Raw genomic sequence first — 13219 nt, forward strand, 5'->3', positions numbered from 1 at the left:
CCCCTTTTGTTCTCCGCCCTGGATGCGGGAGCGGCGATGGGGGGGGGGGGGGGGGGGGGGGGGGGGACCATTGCCAGGCTGACTCCAGGGCCCAGCTCTTCTGGAGCCTCAGTTTCTCCCTTTGCCCACGCAGAGATCAGAGGCCCACCAACGTAAGTGCAGGCACAGTGCAGTAAGAGGTTGGGAGTGTGGGCTTTGGGGAAGAATCCCGACTCGCCACTTCCTGGCTGTGAGACCGCAGAGAAGTTAATTCCTCTCTGCCTGCCTCAGTCTCTTCATCTACCAAATAATCTGCTTCCTAGCCTGCGGGATTGTTTCGAGGATTCCGTGTAGGGGGAGTGCCCTCACACAGTGCCGGAGTGGGTCCCTGCTGGAGGGGACGTGCCCGGCCTGGAGCTTGGCTGAATGGAAAGGGCTGGTGGACTCCACCCCCCGCCCCCCTCCCTCCGCATTGTAAACTGTCAAGTGCGGTGCACACGTAAAGCACCATCCTTCGGGCCAGTCGGCGTGCTCAGAGTGAGGAAATGATCCATTTCAGTATCCTTCAATGAGTAGGATCAGCAGGCCATGGCTGGAACCCCTGGCTGTGTCCCACCATAGAAGTTGGGTTTCCGTTCTTGCCTTTCCTGCTCGTCCTTCCCCCTTGGTTAATTTGGCAGGAGCACACATAGCTTCACCATCCGCAAAGGTAACAGGAATCTGAAGTCACCCTGTGTCTGTGGGCCTGAGAATCCCCACAGCTCCACTGTTAAGTATACATAGACCTTGAAGGATGAATCAAGCAAATGTTTACTGCTAGCAAGCAATGCTTGAGCACTTGCTAGGTACATTGTGTGTTAAGGGGTGATCATCAAGGAATCCAGGGACTAAGGAATGTCTAGCTGCTTTTCGAACGTCCCAGCAATTGCTGGGGGCTTCCCGTGCCTCACAGCCCTTAAGTCTGGATAAACCTTGCAACCCACTTGTAGGCTGGGGCCGTTCTATCCATACCTTCTGTCCGACCCAGCCCCTCATGCCCATTCTGTGATGGGAGGAAGGGCATGCAGGGTCCACACATCCTAGGCTGGGTGCTTCCCCTTGAGAGACAGAGCGGGTGCGAGTTTGGGCTTGTGGGGTGACTTGGCAGAGCCTTTGTTTGCTGACTGTTGACTAAGCCCAGGTGTGCAGACCCAGTGTTTATAGAATCCTGGTCGTCTTGGGCTGGAATGAAGCAAGTAGATGCTCAGGGGAGGGGGAAGTGTTGTGGATAATCCAAAAGTCATTTGTTTAGGGCCTGGAGCCAGAGAGAAGGTATTTGTGCAGCTCTCCCTAAATCAGTCTGATGTGGACTCTCTTTAATGTGTGTCTACGTTGTGCAGGCCATGAAATTCAGTTATACTCCTGGGAACCATCTGAGGACTTAGGGCAGACACAGAGGCTGTCACTGGGGAGAGGGGTCTGGAGATCATTTTAGTCCTCCTTGCCCAGTTTTCAGATGGGAAGCTGGAGGCCTGGGAGGTAAAATGACCTGCCTAAGGTCACCCGGCTGGTTCGTGATGGAGCTAAAACTAGAATCCAGAGTTTTATATTGCATCACCCTGTGAGGTAGGAGTCCTCACGCTTTACTGGGCATCAGAATGACCCGGAGAGCTTGTTAAAAAGCAGATTCCCAGCACCCCCCCCCAGATTCTGATTTAATAGTGGGGTGGAGAATATGCGTTTTTAGCAACACCTCGGGGGAGCCTGATGAAGTCTCACCACCCTCTGAGATACACGGCTTTAATGCAAAGAATGTTTGCTTCTGAGACTGATAGAAAAGCACATTAACATTTCCCAGGAGCAGGCTGGTAGCAGGAGGGGGAACAGGCAGAGACACAAACAGCTCAGGAGACAAGAGCATGGAGGTTGAACCCAGGCTTTAAAACCCTTGCGAGGAACCAGTGTGTCGGGAGATTTGACAGGTGCACTGGTCTCTGCCATGTAAGGCCATGGGGGTTGGATGAGGCCCAGCCCTGGACAACCTCTAGGTCACACATGACTCATAAAATGGCTCTGATACTGGTAGAAGGCAGTGATGGACAGTGCTAGAAGCTCGTGAGGATTAACCAACACCATGTCTGGGCAGCATGGCCCAGCACTCGGTAAATGGCAGGTTCTCTGATTATGTGTAACTTCTGGGGGAGGAGAGGGCTGAGGGACCTCTGCTGAGGGTCTCATATGAGGAAAGGGGTGGAAAGGGTTCTGGTTCTGTAGCTAAGAAAGGGTACAAGTCCTTCCAGCCCTGGGGGACTGGGATACGGCCACCTCCTTCTGCAGACGTCGTGGGTTTGTACCTCGTACAGTGGTGCCTTTCTCTGGCCCTTATCCACCCCCCACCCCACCATGTCCTTGCATCCCTGGGGGGTTTCAGTGATGGGAAGGGTGAGACTCATTAGGGGCTGTTTCTATTTTCTAGAGGCGGAGACTGAGACTCCTGGAGGCAAAGAAGGCTGGTTATGGGACCCCCAAGAGTTCCCGCCCCCTTCCGCTGACTGTCAGATTTGAGGGCCAGGGCTGGCAGCCCTGTGCTCCATTCCAGGCGCTGATCCTGCGAGCAACTGGGAAGGTGGTGCCTCTGGTTCTGGCCAGCATTGCTGCGGGTCAGGTCAACCTGAAGTCACCTTTGCTGCCCCAGACACTGTAAAAGCCATTCTGGGCACGGATGGGGAAGAGAGAGAGGGCTGCGGGCCTCCTGTGGCCCTGCCGTCAGCCCAGTGCAGGGCGTGGCTCGCACGGTGGGCTCACACTTAGTGCAGTCAGTGTGTGGAGGAGAGCGTGGCTGTAATTTTAAAAACCCAGCTTTGGAGTTAGGTGGAGAGAGGAATGGACTGAGGACCTGGGGTGGAGGGGAGTGTTCAGGAAAAACCTAATGAAGGTTGGTTGTGTCCTGTGGCCTTGCGAGTGAACGGGTCTGAGTGAGCTGGTGCATGTTGCACACACAGACGCACGAGCTGTTTTGGAGTTGCTAGTGTGTGCACCGCATGGAGAGGGAGCACTGGCCCAGGAGTCTGGGTTCAAATCCCAGCTGGGATCAAATTGCAGGCCAAGGAGCTCTATGACCTTTGGCAGTAGGCATCATCTGGAAGTGAGAACATTTCTTCCTGCCGTCCTAACCTAGCCTCTCCAGAGGGCACGGGTGGGCACGAGGCTGTGTGGAGGTGAGGCGGTGTGGCCAGCGGAGGGCCTCAGGCCGGGAGGGGATGCCTGGCGGCTGGCTTCGGGGCGCCCCCGGCTGTGGAGGGGAGTGCTCTGCTGCCGTACAGACTGAGAAGGGGCCAGGGCAAGGAGGGGGTAGCAGCCTGCAGTTGGGGAAAGGAGCTGGCCTGGTAAGTGGCTCTAAACAATCCCATCTGCTGTCTGGGCTGGCCCTTCTTGCTGGGGTGGAATTTCTGATGGGGTCTTGGCTGCCAGACGGGGAGGGCCGTGGCCCTCCCAGCCACAGCTGCTGCCTGTTCTTTCAAAGCTCAGGGCCAACCACCCCCTCCCCAAGGCCCTGCTCCCCAGCCTGGGCCTGCATTCCTCAGCTGCCAGAGGCCGGCACTTCTGAGAAGGCCACTTGGCTTGTGTGCTTGTGCTCCTTCACCCCTGGGGATGGCGGGGAGCCCCTCCCCAAGAGGGCAGGCCCCCAGGAGGAGTGGGAGGCCTGGGTGACCCAGGCCCCAGTATATTCCAGTCCCTTCTCTGCTAGGATGCATAGTAGGATATGGGCAGGAATGGGGCTGTCGGCCCATCTCCCTGCTCCACTCAGGGGCCCCAGAGCCCCCCAGCCTGAGGTCCTGGAGGCCCCTGATGGGAGGCCCTCGTGCTGCACATTGTCCCCCTTCAGGGCTGGATTCAAGATCGTAACCCCAGGCCTGACTCCTGGGCCAGGCTCTAGACTCAGCCGCGGAGAAGTGTGGGGCCCTAGGGCCTTGCTAACAGCTGCCCCAGGCTGAGGGCATCTGTGTGGAGCCTGTGTGTGCCCAGCTCATGAATCCCCCTGGAGGGGAACCCATCCTCAGAGGAACAGGTATCCCATTCTACAGATGAGGAAACTCACTCAGAGAAGCTCCACTCACCCAAGCAGTGGTGATCAGAATGTAAGCTGAGGTTGACCCAGAGCTAAAGCTCCACTTGGAACCTCCGTGCGGAGGCTGCCCAGACTCCGCACCATTCACAACCAACGTGTGGTTTCCCCTCCGCAAGGAGCTGCCTGGCCAGACCCAGCCCTGCCCTTCCCTGGAGGACCCCACACGCTGCGGTCTGACCTCTGGAACAGATGTGGCATCAGCCACCACCTTCCCCACGGCCCTTCATTCTCCCCTGCGAGGCCACCAGAAGGTGGGCAGGCCCCTGAGCAGGAGGGAGCACTGGGAGAGGAGTGGGGCCTGGCTCCCACTGAGGCAGGACTGGCGAAGGCCTGTTGGACTAGTAGAGGCAGGAAGGATGGAGTTGGGACTCTGAGGATTACAAAAGTTCTAAAGTCCTAGAGGCTCTGTAGTTTGCTTTTTGCTTAAGACTTTTTTTTGGTCATCATTCAGTTTTTGTTTTGTTTTGTTTTGTTTTGTTTTAATTAGAGAGACAGTATAAGGAGGAGGTTAAGAAGAGCATGGACTCTGGGGCCAGACCGTTTGGATTCACATTTTGGCTCCATCACTGACTGTGTGACCCCACGTAAGTTATTTAAACTCTCTGGGCCTTAGTTTCCTTATCTGTAAAATGGGTATTATAATTGCTTTACTTTGAGGCTTGGATGAGATAACGCATGCCAAGTGCTTAGAAAGTACATGGCACATGGTTAGTGCTCATAGACGTTTGCTATAATGATTATTCAAAAGTGATTCATGTCTGTTGTAGATAATATACACATGCAAAAAGATTTTAAAAATCACTGGCATTGCTCTCATTTTGCTATTTTTTATAGGCTATCTGCTTATTTTACTTTTAAATTGATAATGAACATGAATCAAAATTTAAAAGATATACAAAGATTTACAGAGAAAGGTTTCCCTGATCTGTCTCTTATGACCTAATTCCTTCCAGCAGAAACCTATAGGATCAGTTTCTTATGAACGTCCTCTCCATACATACTGACACACACATACTATAACATACTATAGTACAGTACTGCCTTGCATTGCTCCCCTTGGCCATAGGTCTTGGGCAGAGAGACATATAGAGAGGCCTTATTTTTGTTCTCTGTTGTATAGTCTTCCATGATACATATTATATGAATTCCATAGAAGTGGGATTCATGGATCAGTGGGTGGGTGCACAGTGCGTGTTAGTGTGAGGGGAAGGGGGCAGGAGTCGGACTTCTGTTCCCAGGACCCTCCCCTGCTCACCCTGAGCACCCCTCCCTAATCTTGGTTCCTTGGCCTGGATTCCCTGGGCATGCTCAGATACTAAAGTGTGTGGCATCATTGACTGAGCACCTGTCCCAGGGGCCCAGAGACATCTGGAACTGTCCAGACTTGAGAGCTCAGCCCCAGAACATGCAGGCCCTGCCTCTGGAGGGACCTGCAGCCCAACTGCCTGAAGGAGAGGCCCAGGGAGGGGCCGCTGGCCCCCCTTTCCCAAGGAGCTGGCCCCAGGCCAGCATGAGCTCACACCTGGAGCCAGCCCAGCTTTACTGGCCTGCACCTGAGCTGCCAGGGACTCCCTTTCCTGAGTCTGGGCCCCTGACTTGCTCCCAGGTAGACATACATTGCTGCCGGCCCAGAGGGGCTCCTCAGGGCTACAGCCCCTGGGTTAGGGCAGTGGGGAGCAGCACCCCTTCTGTCCACTGACGTTTGATCTCCTCGCAGGCTCCTGGGTTGAGCGTTTTGGCTAAGCTGATAGAATGTGTTGATGGAGAGAGGGATTGTTGTGGAAATAGTTTCGAAGAGGCTCAGGTCAAAGTGGAAAACAGTTGGTCGTCCAGGCAACTAAACAGCCTTCGTGGGGTGGGGAAAAGGTTTTTGTAAGGAAACTGCCATGGTCCCTCCTTCAGGATGAGGCTTTGCCCGCAAACTTCTCCTTCCTCTTCCCTTGCTCCCCCAACACGGGCCCCACGCACCCCCAGCCTCCCCCAGGGCAGCTGTGCCCCGTGGAGGACTCAATTCAATACACGGTTACCTGAGTTCTTGCCACGTGCCTGGCTCTGTGCGCAGCTCGAGGAACACAGAGAGTTGGTGGAGCTGGATGGATTTACAGCGTCCATTCTGGAGTCAGACCTCCCTTGGCCACTTAGCTGTGTGACCTGCACAAGTCCCTGGACTCTTCTGTGCTTCATTTTTCTATCCACAAAGTAGAAATCGCAGTGACAGTACGCCCCTTGCAGGGCTGCAACGAGAGGATGAGAAGAGTTAACATGCAGAAGGCACTGGAATAGGGCAGGGTTAGGTTATTACCACTATCACCAGTATCCTACCAAGAGGGGCCAAACGAATGCCACGTTACTCATGCTCGAGGAGCTTCATCTTAGACGTTTTCAACTGGAATGAGGAACCTTATTAACTTCCTTCGAGACCTCTTGCCCTAGGCCCTACCGTAGAGCTCCCGTTGCCTACACACCTGGCCATGGACGTCGAGGCAAAGAGAGAGAAAAATTAGGAAAGCAAATGCCTTTCTTTTCCTTGTTTTTTCTTCTAGAGATTTTTAAAAGATTTTTTTTTCTGGGAAGGGGGACTTTTGTTCTGCCCCAGGCTTAGATTGGACTAAATGATGGGGTACGGCCCAGAGAGGTTAAGTGGGCAACCCAAGGTCACACAGCAGGACACGGCAGGGCTGAGACTGTGTCTCCCCCTCTTCCTCCTGCTCCTCTCAGGCCCGGCCAGGCCCCCTCTCCCCGTCGGCTGTGCCCATCGTGCCCCCAGAGGTGGGCACAGGTGTGGCTGCCCGGCAGCCCGGTGCCCTCAGAATGAGGCTGGCTTTGTCGCCGTCACCCCAGCAGCTGTGGCCGGTTGAGTTTTCCATTAAGCCTTTTCCGCGCCTTGGGCAGGAGCAGGAGGCTCGGCATTTAAAGGTCACCTGGCTTTTGAAGCTGCGGCGACATGAATAGCTTGGGAAGAGAACAGGCCTGTGCAGGGGCAGGAGGACAAGGCGCCTCTGTCGGCGCCGCCCCTCCCCCCCCGGCCGCCCGAGCCCCCCCCCCCCCCCCCCCCCCGCGCAGACCCCCCAGGGCCTCTGTCTGTCTCTGGGGCCCCCACCTTCCCTTCTCCCCCTTTTTGCGGCCTCGCCAGCTCAGAAGCCCAGCGGCTCAGCCGGCCTCCCGGCGCCCTGCCCCCATGGCGACTGAGGTGACAACTGGACAAGGATGCAGCTGCCCTTGGCCCGGCAGCCTCCCCGTTAGCGCTGCCACTACCCACCTGAGGTTTGCCCAGGACTTAGCCATGGCGACACAAGCGTCCCAGGGGCCATATGGCCTCATTCTGGCCCCGCTGGCTTTTGCAGCCAGATTCCTGATGAGACGAAGCAAGCCGGGCGGTCGCCTTCTCATACGGGAGGGAAAGGGCTGGGGAGCAGGGTGCATGTAGCTTGCCCATTCCAATCACCCGCTAACGGGCTCTGTGGGCTCCACAGGACAGGGGTAACACCTGCATAGATCCCCGCGTCCGCCAAGGCCGGGGACTAGAACTTGGTGGCACGTGTGGGCCTTGTGTTTCCCACTTGGACAGTAAGTCCTTCTGAGGCCCTTCCAGTCTTGGGTTCTGAGACCCTTGGGCTGCTGGGGTTCCTCTCCTTTCTAGTCCGAGGTGGGGGTGGGGCAGATTCTTGGGTTCTCGGAGGGAAGCTGCTTCGCCTGCCCTTTCCCTGGGACCAGCAGGGACCTGAGCCCTGGGACACCACCTAGTGGCCTGGCTTGGCGGTGCCACTGAGCTGGGCCCAGACCTGAGGCGAGAAGGGACAGTGAGTCCCCTCTGCAGGGCGGGATCACAGCAATTACGGACTGATCACAAGCTCCGGTGTGTGGCTTGTCCTTGGGGGATTTTCAGAGGAGGGAGCCAGAGGTGTGCTGGGACAGAGCTGGTCTTGGGCAGTCCCTCCTCCTTCTTTTTTTTTTTTTTTTAAGATTTTATTTATTTATTTGAGAGAGAGAGAGAATGAGAGAGAGCAAGCACATGAGAGGGGGGAGGGTCCGAGGGAGAAGCAGACTCCCCGCCGAGCAGGGAGCCCGATGCGGGACTCGATCCCGGGACTCCAGGATCATGACTTGAGCCGAAGGCAGTCGCCCAACCAACTGAGCCACCCAGGCGCCCAGTCCCTCCTCCTTCTAGACGAGAGAGGGTTGGGGAAAGGGAAGTGCTGGGGAAAGGGAAGTGCCAGCAATTTGGGACCTCTGGCCTCCTAACTCTGTCTCTTCTTGAGGCCTTCTGTTCTACCCCTACCTTTCAGGGTTGGGTGGCAGGAGGAGTGTTAAGTCAGATATTGGAGGGAGTTGATTTCCTGTCCCCTGGAGCTGACGCTGACTTGGCGAGGGGACCATCCTGCCATCGGCGTTTTGTGCCTCGCAAGGGAGGAGGCCCTCAGACTGGGCAGCAGGAGGCTCCCAGGACCTTAACCATGGCACTGACTGCCTTGGCCTCAGTTGTTTCATCTGTGAAGTGGGGTAATAATGCATGCCCCTATAGAAACGATAGCTTTTTCATGAGGACTAAGTGAGACCGTAGAGGAGAAAGGGCTTTGGAAACTGAGGAGTCCTCCCGCTACCGCCCGTCTTGCTATGAGCCAGAGGAGGAAGGGAAGGGAAGGCGACCCACATTTCATGGTGCTCTTGCCTCTTCCTTTCCCTTCTTTATCCCCCTAACAAATCTCCATTGTCAGTGCCAGGCACTGTGAAGGTGCTGTACTCAGCACAGTGAATAAAGCTTGGGCCTGGCCCTCGTGGAGCTTACCTCCCAGTGGCGGAGATGGTCAACAACAAGGAAATATATAATAATCTCTCATGTGGTCTGTTCCCTAAGGAGAACAAAGCAGGGCAGGAGGTGAGGGAACGTGGCAGGTAGGGCTGGTGCTTGATAAGATTATGCTTGAGTAGGGGCCCGAAGGAAGGGAGGGAGGCAGCATGTCCATATCTGGGAGGAGATAGAGGCCCCTGGATGGGAGCGCGCATGGCTTGCAAGTGGATGAGCAAGGATCCAGGATGCCCAGGGAGCGTGAGGGGAGGGGACAGAGTGAGGTTTGACGGCAAAGGCAGGTGGCCCAGGCAGGACGGTGTGGGGCCTGGCAGACCACAGTAAGGCTCTAGGTTGTGTTCTGAGGACATGAGGAGCCATGGGGGCGGGGGGGGGCGCGCAGGCGGGAGGGAAGGTAGGGGTTGGAGCAGAGGAATGACAAGACCGCCACGGTGAATTTTCTGTAGGAAGGCAGTGGGGGACACCGACAGGCCGAGTGGTAGCAGGGGAGGTGGTGAGGGGCGGCCGGGTTCTGGGATGGTTTTGAGGATAGGAAAAATGGGATTTGCTGCCATGGGTGTGGGTGTAAGAGAATTCGAGCACTCAAGGAGACGCCTGAGCTTCGGGCCTGAGTCACGTGGAGCTGCCGTTCACAGAGATGAGGAAGGTGGGAAGAGCAGGGTGGGTTTGGAAGGAACCACGAAGTCGGATGACCCATTATGTCAGAGCTGCTATTGGACATCCAAGAGGGGGCAGCCGGTCAGCGGTGCAACTGTAGAGTTGAAGGGCGTGTTCCCCGGAGGCCTCAGGGCAAGAGAAATTTGGGAGCCTGTTATTCAGCGTGTAGATGGTATTTAAAGCAGACTGGATAAGATCGTTCAGGCTGTGAGGGTAGCCAAGGGCCAAGGCCTGTGCCTAAGGCCACACCAACCTGTTTCCTCGGGTGCTTACTAGCTCCAGGCCCCCATATAAGTTCCATCACAACATCCCTTGTAGGTGGTATTACACCTGTTCTTACAAACGAGGAAGCTGAGGCTCAGAGAAGCGAAGTGATTTCTCCAAGTCACACAGCCTTACTGGGCTTTACTGGGCCCAGTCAGAAGGGCAGCCCAGGACTCTGGCTCCCAGGCTCTCACATCTCCCGGGTGGACCCTACCTGGTCCTGCAGGAGACTGGCTGGACTGACCTTGGGCAAGGTCAGGAGAACAGAACTCGGGCAGTTGGCCCACCTCCCTGGGCCAGGCCCGGAGTGACTCAGGCCTTGGCGGTCTCCTCACACTTGGAGTGAGGACTGGCAGGCTGCTGTGCCCGTCCTCCCGGGCCCGGATTCCTTCATGGGGAAGCAGAAGGCCGGGCTCCCTGGGACCTGGGGGTGGACAGGTGTGGAATTTCTGCTTCCGAGTCCCCAGGTCACTCACAGCACAGAGTTTGGGAGAGCTGCGGAGTCAGCCTCCAAGACCAAGACATCTAACAGGCTCAACGGGTTTCATTCACTTCCTTTTTCAGAAGTGGGTCAGGGGTTATCTCCCTCTGTTGTCCTGCCAGCACCGGGCAGCTGGGGTTCAGAGAGGTGGAGCGGTTTCCCCAAGGTCACAGAGCTGGCTCTGGGGCCTGGCCAACAGACACCCCTCCCCCAGTGCTGTCTAGGTCACATCCCCTCTGCTGGAATGTCAGCCAGGCTGTGCCCAGTCTTCTGAGCCCGGGCCACACGTGGCTGCATTTCTGAGGCTCCTTGGCTCCTAGCCCTCCAAGCCTGACTGGGCACTTTTGGCTCCTAGGAGGTGGGTTCCTAATTCTGGCCTCTCTACGTACTGGCTGTGTGACTTTGTGCAGGTTACCTGACTTCTCTGAACTGGTTTCCACAGCTATGACATGGAGATGATAACGTCTATCTCTGGAGTTGTAATAAGGATTGAATGTGAAAGCGCCTGGCACAAGCTTGTGAACCAAAGTCGCCTGCCTTAATTCTTCCATGTGTTTTAAATTGCTTTTCATCTGAGCCATGCTGGTTGCAAAAGGCAGCCTGGCATGGACGACACTGACCCTGAGGACAGCCCTCCTCCCTGCTCCCAGCCGTGCTGGCCCACCTCAGCCCTGGCCTCACACTCTGCACTTGAGCTTAGCGAGGGATGGTCCTCACGGGGTGGGGGTGGGGGGGCCTGTGTCGCCCCACCTGGTGCTAATTGTAGGCAGCTTGGCCTTGGGGTCTGGGCGTTCTCGCGGAGTCCTGTGGAGATGGTATTTCTGCTTCCCCACACTTCCCGTTAGCGTTTCTGAGCCACTCGCTCCTCATCCACAGGACGAGCTGCGATGGGAAAGTCTAGGCTTGGCCACCACAGGCCATATGTCTTTGAGCCATTCTGACAGGTCCTGGGCGTCAGCGCCTTCGTCTGACGTGCGGAGCAGGCTGTGGGGCTGGCCCAGAGTTGTCAGCCATGCCATATCATGGTGCACACAGGACAGGCTGTTTTTCCAGGCTTCGCACCTGGGGTAAATGGAAGAGGAGGTGGCCTGACCTGTGGTGTCTCCAGTTGCCCAGGCCAGCCAGCCTCCCCTGGGGCTTCGAGGATCAGTACTTCTTCTAAGGCCTGGAGGACTCACCCACCCCAGCCACTCTGGGGAAGAGTTTGGCCGGTGTGCCAACTGCTCCTGGCTCTTCGCCAGCCTTCTGGGGCGGCGACAACACCAGTCAGGTAGCTCGCCATGTTCCAGGCACTGCATGGGGGATGATCTTGTTTCATCCTCATCGAAGTCCCATAAGTACAGGTGAGGGTACTGGGCCCAGAGAGGGGAGGACACTCCTCCGAAGTCCCACAGCTGCGGAGGGGCAGAGCAGGGACGGCAGCCTGGCTCTGAAACCCTGCGCTTCCCGTGAACGGCAGGGGATGGGGATGCCTCTCGGGACCTTCCTGACACTCACAGCCCGAGGGGCCGATCCAGGGGCCTGCTAATGGGGGCAATCTGGACCCCATCATCTTCCTTCTTCATCCGGAAGAAGGGGGGTCAGGTGCTGGCTTCACTCCCTACGGGTCTGCCCTTGGCAAAGCGAGAGCCAAGTCCCTCTATCTCTTAATAAATTATTTGCGGGGCAGCGAGAAGGTGGCTTTACTCCAGAGAGGGTGTTAGTTAGCACAAGGCACTGACCTGTATATATGATGATATCAGCATAGCAGATGGCAGCTGGGGCCCTGGCTTCTGGGGCCTCGTGCCCCCGAGGTCTTTGTCAGAGGCCGCAGCGCAGGTTTCCGGAGCCCGGGACAAAGGCGGCGGCTCTAGGGTAGAGTTCCGGCAGAATCAGAGCATCCTCTGACCTTCTGATGTGGCAGGGGTGGTGGAGGGGTGTGGACGTGGGGGTTGGGGTGTCTAAAGCCGGCTGTGGAACGCCGTGTCATACTTGGCTACCTTCCTGTGCTCATTTTCATCACAGTTCTTGGACTGACCATTCGAGGTCACCCCTCTATGTCTCCTTGTAAAATGGCTTTGGCTTCGCTGGGCTGTGAGTTGCTCGTTTGGGAAGACAGGGGGGTGGAAGGAGTTGGATAATGAATCATGCTTCACCCAGTCAACAGAATACTACTCAGGCATTAAAAATGGTGCAGTAGATCTATATGTTCTGACATAAGAAGATGGCTACAATAAATTATTAAGTGGAAAAACAAGTTGCATAGAATTTCCATAAAAAAAATGCATACATACGGTAGTGGATGCATAGAGAAAGTATCTAGATGTAGACAGATAAACCAGAGTGTTAATAGGTATTTTCCAGAAGCTGGGAGGGATTGTAGTTCTGTAACATCAGTGTCCAGAGGCTGCATGGGGCCCAAGTGCTTCTAATTTTCCATTCTTTTTTTAAAAAACATTTTATCTATTTATTTATTTGAGAGAGAGAGTGAGAACAAGCGGGGATAGGGGCACTTCCCTGCCAAGCGGAGAAGACGCCCCAGCTTGGCACGGAGTCTGCTTCTCCCCACTGAGAGCCCAATAGGCCTCAATCGAAGGACCCCAAAATCATGACCTGAGCCGAAGTCAGACGTTTGCTTAACCCACTAAGCCACCCAGGCGCCCCTAGTTTTCCATTCTTCGATATAGCCCACCTTTCTGGGACTGGGCAGACGCCCACCCAACAAGCCCCAGAACAGGAGCCCTGGACAATTTCCACATCCGTCTAAGGAGTCAGAGGTTTGAAGGAGGTTAGAACCTCAGCATGGTGGCCCTGGGGAACAATATGCAGTCTCATTCGACCTGGGCAGGGATTGACCGAAAGAGACAGAGGGAATCAATGGTAGTGCTGGATCTTCTGACCCTGGGGTGAGTGAGTGCCCATCTACAGCACCTTCCACACTCCT

The sequence above is a fragment of the Neomonachus schauinslandi genome, chromosome 15, assembly GCF_002201575.2.
Source record: "Neomonachus schauinslandi chromosome 15, ASM220157v2, whole genome shotgun sequence".
NCBI lineage: Eukaryota > Metazoa > Chordata > Mammalia > Carnivora > Phocidae > Neomonachus > Neomonachus schauinslandi.